The sequence below is a fragment of the Micropterus dolomieu genome, linkage group LG15, assembly GCF_021292245.1.
Source record: "Micropterus dolomieu isolate WLL.071019.BEF.003 ecotype Adirondacks linkage group LG15, ASM2129224v1, whole genome shotgun sequence".
Lineage (NCBI taxonomy): Eukaryota > Metazoa > Chordata > Actinopteri > Centrarchiformes > Centrarchidae > Micropterus > Micropterus dolomieu.
The window spans coordinates 18,877,412-18,889,481 of record NC_060164.1 but is presented as its reverse complement, the minus strand read 5'-3'; the positions used below and the strand labels follow the sequence as shown (position 1 = coordinate 18,889,481).

Sequence of the window (12,070 nt, the reverse complement as noted above, 5' to 3'; positions counted from 1 at the left end):
CAGGTGAGGATAGATTTTGGATGGTCGCCGTTCTTTTAGCACCTCAGGAGCTGCTGCTGCTGACAGATAGCTGGTTCTGAGGACAGAGAGAGAGACGAAAGGACCGAATGCTTCAGTGGAACTTACATAACGTCTTGCTTAATGTGGATACCCAGTCTTGTTGAAATCCTAAATGGATTTTTAACGTGTTCATGACCAATGTAATCATTTGACTTATGCTGCTGCAGTATGCTATAATAATGTCATGCACCAAGTGTATTTTGTGTCAAAAGTGTCACATCTAACCTCTTAGTTTATATCAGTGCAGATATCACAGTGCTGCGGATGTCTCCTCATGAGGTAATGAGACGTGATTAACTGTTAGCAGAGCTCTGTCTCCCAGTCCATCAAAACAGTATGATCCTGCATTATCCTGTAAGTCTGGCTGGGATGGCTCTGATTAGTCTTGCATGAAGAGCTAATATGAGTCTAACAACCAAGACCAGATGTGGTCTTTCTTCAGAGGGCTAAAGAGGAGGAGGATATTTGTCAGCACTTAACCTGATTGTATAAGTGCAGAGATAAACAGAGTAAATTTGGTTGCTTAAAGGTAGACATGAAGACAGACCTGTGCTCTATGTGTGGGCAGGCAGCACGCACGCTCACACACATTAATTTGTCATTACATTGCATCCCTTTATTGGTCTTTGTTTGTCTTGATTATTTCTCCCATCCCTTAGATCTCTTTGGGATTTTTAACATCTGGAGGTCTGGATGTCCAGTTCAGAAGAGGCAACCAAGCCAAGAATCTGCTTGGGAGACAAGAAGGATGAACACCTTCATTTTGGCCTTTTGAGGTTCAGCTATTATCCGGTACATATAAGGGTTCAAAAGTCTGTTACTATCCATCCTTCCACTCCTTTTTTACCACTTGTTTTCTCACTGTCACACTCTCATTCCTTATCACAGGCACGCACACACAACCCATGAGTGCGGGTGTTTTAAACTGTACCCAGTAAAAACCCCTTTGGGTGTCTTTTCTTTTATGAAAATTGGGAAATCAGTATTTGACTAACCAGGTGTGCGGCTGATAAATCATAAGGAAAGGAGTGGAGCTGGGACTCAGGGAGGAGAGACAAAGCAGCATATGGTGAGCAAGTGGCCAGTCCATGGCATACTGATACAAATAAGTGATTCATGCACTTTGGCATTGTGTTGTTGGATGTGGGGAGAGCCCTGTTTCTGTGGCTTGAGGAGGAATTAGTCCAGCTGAGTCTGTCAAAGCTCTGAGCCATGCTGGTAAGTTATCTCAAGCATGGAAAAGCTTCAGTCTTTCCCCTGAGTGTTTTTGCGATACAATGAATGCCAGCGAACACGATTCGCTGCAGAATTTGACATTGAAAATTTGCAGAATATTAATATTTGACTTTCAAGTTCATGCATGTCGTGTGTTGACTGTACACTTGCAGAAGAGCTTACTAAGGGAGAGAGAGGTCAAAAGATAATTAGATTTGGTGTCTTTATCTAAAGGGGTGTTCCAAACGACTGATAGTGATAATTAATTAGCTTATGCCTTGAGTGTAATTAAAACGCTCGATAATCTGACTTTTGTTCTGACTGAGTAGCTGCTGACTAGTGACAGATGGGACATGGAGAAACAGGGAGCAACTGGAAAGCCTGGGGTGACTGACTGTGTTTGTCAACCTGTTTTGTATGTTGCTTCTGAAGCTGGGTTGCTCTTCAGTTTGCCTTTGTCATTTTAATTGTATCTGATTGCATTGAGAAGAATAGGTGAGATTTTAGGAAGGACACTGTGTAATATGCATCACGGTGGTGACAGTTTCTCTCACCTTGAGTCTGACAGTGACAACACGTTGTTATTTAGAAGATTTAAATTTCTTTGGATCAGGGTGATATTACTGATCACAGGAAGTGGAAACAAACAAACGCGGAGTGTTTGCATTGTTAAGGGCTATTCCACTGATCAGTTTACTAATAAATAAATAATGTGGAATTTTCTGTGGCCAGTTTTGCACATTACAATACCACTACTGTCTGTGTGTGCATTTATATTTGAATATATTTTATCTCTTTTGTGTGTAGTATGAATGGGGATATAACATCCATTTCATTGTGCAGTCCTGTGTTGTAGAACAACAAATAAATGTACATTGAAGCTTGATAAGAAATACTACAGCCATATAATTCTTTCAACTGAGACTAAAGGCTAGTGTTTCGAACTGAAGGTGTGGATAAACATGGATGTTTGTCATGCAGTGAACATCTAATGAAATGCTATCAAGTTGCATTGTAGGAAATGAAGGATCCAAGATTTGGGAGACTAAAAGTCAAGACCTCTCTGTTTCTACTTATTTTAACCACCCTTTTATTGAATCGCTGGAGTGCAACTTTAAGGGATTTGTATGTCAGTGATAGGAATGTGTGTTAAGTAGTGTGGCAAAATAAACGACCAAAAAATAGATATATTCTGTACACATACAATTTGAAGTATGTAAGATAAGCAGTCAAAAAGGGTTATGTTAGAATGAAATGACAGTCTGATCTCACCTTTATGAGTTACTTTATTATTTCTTTATATATACTTACTTCGACTAACTATAGCTTTATGCTGCAATACAAGAGCTATGCTGTATTTCTTCATTTCAATGTCTTCTACGTGGATAATCAACGAGTGAGGATGCAGACTTTTTGCCTGGGACATGTAGCTTTTTGGGGGGTCTTTAAGCTAAGCATTAACTTAAGTGCTTATTTATTAGGAGCCCTTTTATAGGATTCTTGTTTTAAAGAGAATCAAATGGAAACATAAAAAGAAAAGTTGTAACCAGCTCATAACGTTAGCTTAATTTGCTGATAAAGCCTGCCAGTGATAGTTATTTCCACCTGCAAATATGACAGTTGGTGGCTAGAAATAAGAAGTTATTGTCTACAGTTTTCTCGAATCAAGAAAAAAATTACTAAGTATTTGAAGTGGTTAATCTGCTGCCATTGATCAATGTAAGCTGCATATCATGCAAGTTTGTGTTATTTGTCTAATATTTTCTAAATCCACATTTAAGTGGTGTCTCTGTCCTCGGTTTTAATTAGAACCTAAACTAACCACTAAATCAGAGCTCAGTGGAAAGTTGATTCCTGCCATTTGTCAGCATGTATCACCTCTCCAATCTGAAAGAAGAACTTTATCTATACTTAAAGCTATTTGATTGTGATTACTCTTATCACAACATGGCACAAGCTTTAACCACAGGCTGTTGACCTTTGAGTGATTGCTGACTGATTGTCCTCCCCGTGGCTTATAAATTAAACCGCGGGACTCAAACTCAAGCCAGACTTTGAACGCACTGCAATCGCTAGTTGTGTTTGCAGTGATTTCTGCTTGTCTGAGTTTGGTTGAGGAGTTTCAAAGCTTTCATAGTGTGGTAATGAGAGATATGCAGCCAGATATTTTCGCAGCCATCTTCAATTAGAAGTGCTTTCATAGTGAAGAGCTGAGGATCCTACTGACAGGCCGTATGGCAAATAAGTTCTGCAGGGACACAGGGAGAGACTGGCCCTACTTGGATATTCTACTAACAACTTGCTAAAGGACAGGGATGTCAGTGGAGATGACAAGTCAGGCTTTGATCAAGGTCAGTGCTAAAATGTACACGAAAATGCCAAATTCTTTGGACGTAGTGAGGGGATTAGTTTTTTTTTTATTCATGTGAAGAGAGGGATGAAGAGATGCCTATAAAAGGGAAAATACCAGACTGAATGTGTATGCTTGAGGTAAGAAAAACAGTTTGAATGAAAGTAGATGTAGGAGAAAAAAGAAAAGATGACAAAGCATTGGAGAGCTGGGAATGCTCGATAACAACACATCATTGGTATTTAGATGCTAATATCTCATTGCACATGTCAAGGAAGGACATGGACGCAGTCACATGCACACAGAAACCATACACACACACACACACACACACACACACACACACACACACACACAGAGACAGACAGACAGATAAATCTCCCTGAGGGTGCTAGCCTCTAATTATCTTTCAGAAAAAAAACATGCTTTCTAAATTGGAAAGCTCTCTAGAAATTCAAACACTGGTATTATTCAACATGTCACTGGCACCAGCCCCTAACCAGCATCAAAATAATCTGAGAGTACGTGTTATTAATTATTCTTTCTGTAAATGCTGCTCAAGTGCATATTAAAAGAAAGATTATGTAAAAAATATGTCTTAGTGGTAGTAATTTGTTAATCAGCACAGGTTGTTTTTTCCGGGAACATTTGTCAACATGAGCGTTGTAACAGTATGTCTGAGCTGTAATCATCGGTGGAAATTACTAATGCTGTGAAATCAGAAATGTAGGATCAGGCAGGCAATATTTTCCCTGAGCATGACCCTGAATAACACCAACTGTGGCTTCTATAAAGCATTTCGTGATTTGAAGCAGTGATGCATGATATTTTCATGCTTTTCTTCTTCCCCATCAAATGCCATTCACAGGAGGATATTACACATCTGAATCTTATCATTCACATTGACATTTCATGCGATTATCATACTTTAATGATCAACCTAGATGTATCCTGTATGTGCAAGAAACTGTGAACCTTTTCTATCTCAAAAGTTGGCAATGAAGAAATTAAGTTTACAGTTATCCTGGCAACACTTTATTAACTTTATTATATTACTTTATTGTATCAGTCTTCTTCATTTCATGTAATTTTCCAAAATACAAATAACAGCTAGCCTGCTCATATAGATACAGTATGTAGTATGTTTGTTTTACAGACAACTAAGCTGAGTTTTTATGTATAATATTCATCCAAGTATTTACATGCTTCTAATGTAGGGCTGCAACTAACGATTATTTCCTCAGATAAGAGATTATTAGTTTAGTCTATAAAATGTCAGAAAATAGGGACAAAATCCTGTTATAATTTCCCACAGTACAGTCCATAACCCAAAGATATTCAGTTTACTATCATGTACGTCAAACAAAAGCATCACATACTCACTCACATTTGAGAAGCTGGAACCAGTTTGGCATTTTTGCTTAATCTATCTAGATAGTTGAGTCAACTATCTAAACTGCTGAGATCAGTTTTCTATTGATCAATTAATTTACTAATCATTGCAGCTCTATTCAAATGTGAAGTTTATTTCAGACAAAATAAGTCTTTGACATTGTTGATCATATATCTTTTTGCACTGAGTGTACAGACACTATCACTATGTGTTCATTTGCAGTTTCCAAGCTCCGGCACCTCTTGTCCTGCCGTACCCCTTGTGGGCAAAGGTTTTTTTCTCTATTTTACTGGATTTTATTTCCTGTAGATGAAATCGGAATGGGAGAAGTACCTACTCTTCTACTTAGACTTTAAATCCAGGTCTGATTGTTTATAAAACCATGATTTATTTTTTCAGCAGAAAGCAAAGAGCTGTTTTTGCTTTCTCTCGTAAGTAGGTAAAAAGTTATTTAGATGTTTCCACATTATTTCTTTGTAATTGGGTATTTTGTTGAGAGGGAGCGGTGGATAGAAGATGCCATTATGAAGTGAAAACTGTCTCTGTAGCCCAGTTGGCTACAGTGACTTGGTTATCAGTGTGTTCATGCAGTTCTTGAGGAATCAGACAGTGTGAAATTGCAGGAAGGTGAATGTTGAGGCTCAGCTTAGAGTGTGTGTTTATCGTGGCCCAAATAGCAGGTGTGCTCGACTAGAACTGGGTTCTCCTTACCATTTTGTTATTCATGATTTGAAAAATAAATCCTGACACAAGACAAACTATGTTTCTTACTTGGAGATGAACACTTTATTGTATTACATATTTTTCTATTAGCATGCTGTTTGCACTTAAGGTATGGTGTATATATTGCGGTGATCACTACTGCAGGTTATCCCCATTGTCCCAGATGTCATTTGCAGCCCTCCTTTGCAATGTTTGCTCTATCAACCTGGGCGTAGTCAACATTGAAATAAAAATAAATTAGCTTCCACGTCAATATTTGCTGTCTTTCTACCTTGATTTATTTGTCACTTGCTTCTCTACTCTATATTTCTGCAAAGATTATTTCAGTGCCCGCAGATTGTCAAATGTCCATGAGTTCATAGGAGAGTACACAGCACACCCAACATTGACTCCAGATAAGCAAGTGTCTAAGCCTTCCTTCTCATCTACTTACGACTGACACAATATTATGTAAGCCACACACACACACACACACACACACACACACACCAGCATCCAGATGGAAAAAAGCTGGTTCCCCACTTACAGGATGCAAGAAAGCTGCTGATGGGAAAGTACACACAGACACAGTGTTAAATAGCCTACAGAGCATTAGAATGATGAGCGTATTGTAAATGTGGGAGGAAGTCAGCACGATATCCTATTCATGTCTATCCATTCTGTATTTTCATAGAAATATTGCCAGTGCACTGGGAACAGGAAATGTGGTCCGAGGGTCTGCACTGAGTCTGAGCAGGAAGCTCTGAGGCTCCATTCCACAAGTCCCTGCAGCCAGCCATAATTGGCTTACACATTCCTCCAAGGATTAACACTCACTCCTTATTTGTGTTTATAAAGAATTATTAAAACATTTGCTTTGGCTCCCTGAATTACACTCAGACAAGTGTCAAAACACACTCACTTTCCACCTGCCTCGTTTCCCCCCCACCTTGGATGAAATAAACAAGTGAAATGATGATTTTTTTAAGCTCTTATTAAACACCTTCATGAGTTTTCTCTATTTTCTTTATGTATGTCTGCAGGAGTCCCCAGACTCAGACTGCATCTATGCTTGCAGGCTCTTTTTTGTTGGTCTCTTTCTCCCCCTCTTTTTTTGCATTTTTTTCCATTCCACCCGTCAGTAGGAAGGCATTCCTAAAAACATTTAGAAAACGCATAATTTGGACCCACTGGTGACCTGTCCAGGGTGTACACCGCCTTTCGCCCGATGTAAACTGGGATTGGCTCCAGCCCCCCGCGACCCTGTACGCAAAATAAGCGGTTGACGATGGATGGATGGATAATTTGGACCCATCTTGGCTGCTTTATTGTGTGTAAAATAAATAATTTGCTTGTCAGAAGCACTTTTGTATTGTACAATTGCAGATATATATCAAGTCATATATGGAGACAGCAGTTAGAAAACAGGACATTGCTTCTGACAAGTGGAATATCTGAGTATGTTGTACCAAATTAAACAGCGTGAAGTTTTGGTTGACGACACTGTTCTGTTATTAAAACGGGTAAAAACTCAGCATGTAGACAAAGATGAAATAAGGACCCTGACATTTCTGACTCCCATAGTTTGTTTGTTTTGCCTGTGTGTGTGAGCGTGTGAGTGTGCTGTGCTCCTATACTTTCCCCGAGCTATTATCAATGAATGAATCTGGACTTTTTTATTCGCCGGGTGTGCCACCTGCCGGTGCGTCACGGCTGCTCTGACCAATCCTGACGCAGTGATTGTTCGTGCGCCCTTGGAGATCCGGCGGTGCTCCTCACATCGCCCTCCAATCTACGGCTCGGTGACGGTAGAAGGTGGCGAGCGTCGTTAGCTGTACACCGTTAGCGCTTCAGATGTGACTGCATTGGACTGCCGTACTGCTGCTGTGCCAAACATGGACGCGGGACAAGTTTGACTGGATTGCCATTTTCCCATCTACTTGTACTGCTTTTGATCCGCGCACTATTGAATGTTATGAGGTAGGTGAAAATAAGACACATGACGGAAAGTTTAGGAAATATTTAATCACAGAAAAGTATTTGGTCTTCTGCTCCTTGAACGGATTGCCGACTGTTTTATTTTGCCACCTTTTTTTTTTTTGCCGCACAACGCTGCGCTCTGAAGTTGCACACACAACAGAATATATTGATTACTTTTGCTTGTCTCCAAAGCGGATACACTATATTCAGAACCTTATTGCAGGCTCGTATTGGATGTGCTTTTGTTTCAAATGCAAGTTTGGCAAACAAGTGCTGCTGCTGTTCCCCCCGCTGCCCGGCTCAGCATCCCTGCCCAACCCTCTGTGCTCTTCAGATGCCTCGCCTCCAAAAAGGCTCCATGGCTCCTCAAGCAAATATCATCTTGTAAAGTTGATTCAAAACACGGGAAAAAATTTAATTTTTCCTATCTTGAATTTCCCAAAGTGAAAGTTGATCAAAAATAAGAAAAGCATTGCCAACAAAAGGGATAGTCTTTATTCCCTGTTAACCCTCATGTGGCAAATTTACTATTATTTTGGTGATCAGATATAAAGGTAATTGTGACTACTGAATGGCTGTGGACAGAGGAGGAAATTAATTGTTTCCTTACATGGCATGTGGAAGGTTTTCATGATTAGGGGTGACTGTTTATTTATGATACCCATAGATGGCAATGTGAAGGAATGTTCCCTCTCAGTGAGCTGGGGGTACTTTGACATTGTGCTGGATAATGAGCAAGAGCAGAGGGAATGGCATCTGTGCCATGGTGCAAATATTTTCCTTTTAGTCTATGGCTGCAGTTATTCATCACAAAAGCCAGTGTGTGAGTTTGACAATACAGTAGCCACATATGAATCACAAACTATTCCACTACGGCTGCAAATATGGCTTGATAGTTTAACATTTTAATATGTTACATCAACACATCCAGTATGTTTTTATATCAATACATCAACAAAGCCATTGTTATTGAACAGTGCAGTCAAGTTCTGTGTCATGGTGAATGCACAGTCTGTTACCAGTCTGTTAAAGGTGGAGCAGGAATGTATTTGTATGATAATGACTTTCCATTGCATGTTGAGGGGAGACACGCAGTGGAGGACATTCAGAGACACATGAAGGAGAAGATCAGAGACAAAGGTGAACAGCAATAGAACTTTCAAAGCTTGATGTATTGTTTGAGCCCCGGTCAATATCAGTTGGCCAATATTTTTTCAAATACTTTTTCCTCTCTTGATAGATGGTTTTGTTGTGCACAATGCCTACTGCCGTATTGATCATTGTTATGACTTTCCCAAATGGACTGTGGGTTGAGGATAATATATTGATAGCACTGGCCCTGGTCACAGAGGTGCAGATGGCTCTGAGTAGGATGAAAATGTCTTTGCTTTTACCTTCTGCTTTACCTGTTGTATTGCGTGGGCGCTGGCATGAGCATAGATGCTCACGCCTTTGGTTAATTAGTGCCAAGCTTGTAGATATGTACTGATGTTTCTGGAAATAACAATGCACACTGTTGAGAAGTGCAAGGTTAACCTACCATTTGCAAGTCACTGCTGAGGAATGATATGTGGGGAATTATTCTGCTATAGTTTACTAAAACTTAAAGTCAAAGGTTTTTCCTTACAATTCAGTTAAATCATTAAAGTGACATTTTTGGGAAATACTCTGATTGCTTTCCTGCTGAGAGTTTAAAGAAAAGATTACCACTCTCATGTCTTTATAATAAATATGGAGCTACAGCCAGCAGCTGATTAGCTAAGCTTAGCATCAAGGGTGGAAATAGGGAGAAATAACTAGCCTGGTTCTGCCCAAAGGCTAAAAAGAAATCAGACCCTCAGCAATGTAATGTTTTTTTTATTAATCAGTGATGACCAAGACCCCAAAAAAGTCACTACTCCCAGCTAAGAGTCCCTGTAAAACCCCACGTAAATTTACAACATATCGATTAGGCTATACACTTAGGATTTTGTAAGGAATGAACAAATGTGATACAAATTCATTAGTGTGCTTTAGAGGTGCTTTTAGACAGATTTATGTACCTTTGGACAGAGCCAGGCTAGCCGTTTCCCTGTTTCCAGTCTTTATGCTAAGTTAAGCTAATTGGCTCTGGCTGTAGCTTCATATTTACCGTACAGGCACAACATGGTCTCATCTAAGCGTATTTCCTAAAATGTCAGTTCATGTAAACAAGAATTTCAATATGATAGATATTAAATGTTTATCAGCCTCTTTTCACTAAATCTTTACAGCCTGTCTTTATTAAGTTTGTAATGGGAGTGTAACAGATGTATAAGCAAAGACTGACACAGGCACTGGTGTGTTAATACCAGTAAAAGTGTAACGAACAAACGTGTGATTTGTTGAAATAGAGAGCGTTTCAGTTGCTGTATGATCCAGACAAAAGCATCAAACAGCATAACCCCTCAGGCTGCAGCGTACACTGACTGGCACCACCAGGCTACTTTTAGAGGAGGCAACAGGAGACAGTGATGGGTATTTTACGGCAGTCAGCTGGCCAAACAGACGAGCTAACTCCCCCATTGGGTTTCATTAGAGCTCGTCTTGATGTTAAAGCCTGTTTAATTCACTTCCACAGCCATGCAGACCACAACAGAGCAAAGCAGAGTGTCTATCTTTAGACAGTGCACGGGCAGAAACTTTTCCACCTCAGTTCAATTATTAAAACAATAAAATCAGTTCCCTGTAGCTGGCCTTAAAAATGTCTCAGTTGAGTTATCCCGCGCAAAGGCTGTGTGCTGATAATCTCCCATGCTGATGGGAAAGGTGTTTTCTGCATCGGATAGAACTCTGTCAATTAACTTGCACATAAACAGCTGTTTATATACGGCCCTTCACGCCTTCTCCTGTCTTCTGCTGTTCCTCCAGTAAGCAGATATAGTGCCTGAGGGTGCGATTACAGTAAAGCCTTATGGGTTGGGTGCTTGGCGTCTTTGTCTCTGCTCTCTGGGCTGCTACTGTTTTTGTCCCATGATCATAGCACCTGCTTAGTTTCACAGGCACAGTGCTAGGAGGACACTGACAAACTGTTTGACTAATAAGCAGCTTGACATCTTGGACGTTTAAGAAGAAATATATTATTTTATATAGCCATTCATTAAGATACAACACATAAGGGGTTTAATCATAATTATATTGGCGCCTAATGCAAATAATATGTTATTGGCTTTGGGATTTTTTTTGTCGTGTCTTGGTTATTACTGCCTGGCGGATGCAATAGAGGCTTTTTATAGCTAACAAAGTGTGTTAAACTGACATTCATCATTCTCTAACCTTTACTAGTTGTCATAAGCTTAGCTGTAGCTGCCCCTTATTGGTGGCAATAAGGTGCTCACTCCAGGGCTGTTAACAACGCTGCTACGTGTTTACCTTAGGATATTGTGTCTGTTCAGCACACAGTGAACCACGCACATACACAAATCTAGATAATTCAAGTGAGTCATAGTTCAAAGGTCAGTTAAAGGCAGGAAAGGACGGATGATTTATAGAGGCAGAGTTAAGGTCAGCGATGTTATGGACATGGGTTCCTGGAGGTCTTTAAGGTATATAAACGCTCTGGTGGGAGCACATTTGAATCTGACAGACGTAACTGCCACCCACACCAGTATTTCCATACAGTTTGCAAATGTCTAACAAGTCCTGGCCCTTTTTCTTTTTGCCAATTTTGACATTCTCTGAAGGGCTCTCTGTGCGTCCTTTTTCTTTCCCGTGTGTGAATTTTTATTCATTCTTTCTCTTTCACCCACTCTCTCTGTCTTACTCCCTCTGTCATGTGTCGCTGCCTCTCTCTCCTGAACTCTTTCCTCTCCCTTTCTTCACTTCTGCTCTCTTGAAAGTAAACCTCACTTGAGGGAATTCAGATCCATGTCTAATATATTACTGCTCTTTTATGTCTGCTCTCTGTCTGTTCTTAGCAAATAAATCAATAACAACTTGCCCTCCATCATTTTCAGTGGAGGTCCAGAGGGATGGATTCACAGGAAAAGAGAGTTGTACTGTGCACATAGAGAGTGAGAAAAAGAGACAGGGAACAAGGCAACAGAGAACGATAGAGTTCTGGTGAAATATGTATACTGTAAATAAAAAAACTAACTACTAGTGGAGAGTGAACCTGCTCTAGCTCAAGTGTTGGTCAGTTGTGCCTGCTGTAATGCACAGAAATGGGAGAAATTGATGATGATGGATGTTTGACTCAAACCTTCAATATTTACCCATATATTTCTTTGTTCCGATTAATGTTGCCGTCATTGATAGCTTGTTTATTATTCTGAGTTAATGTAGTTTCACACAGTATTGGTTACATTAAAGATTGATTTGTAATTATACCCTAACATACAGTGCTTTGTTTT

At 39.9% G+C, this 12,070-nt stretch overlaps 1 protein-coding gene across 1 annotated transcript in view; it reads left to right on the top strand.

Moving 5' to 3' along the window:
* The first annotated feature begins 7,521 nt into the window (after positions 1-7,521).
* chrm3a (cholinergic receptor, muscarinic 3a) overlaps positions 7,522-12,070 on the top strand; it is an 84,266-nt gene continuing 79,717 nt past the window's right edge. The window contains exon 1 of the mRNA XM_046070132.1: positions 7,522-7,700. The gene's annotated coding sequence lies outside the window, so the exon portion shown is untranslated. The remainder of the gene's footprint in view (positions 7,701-12,070) is intronic.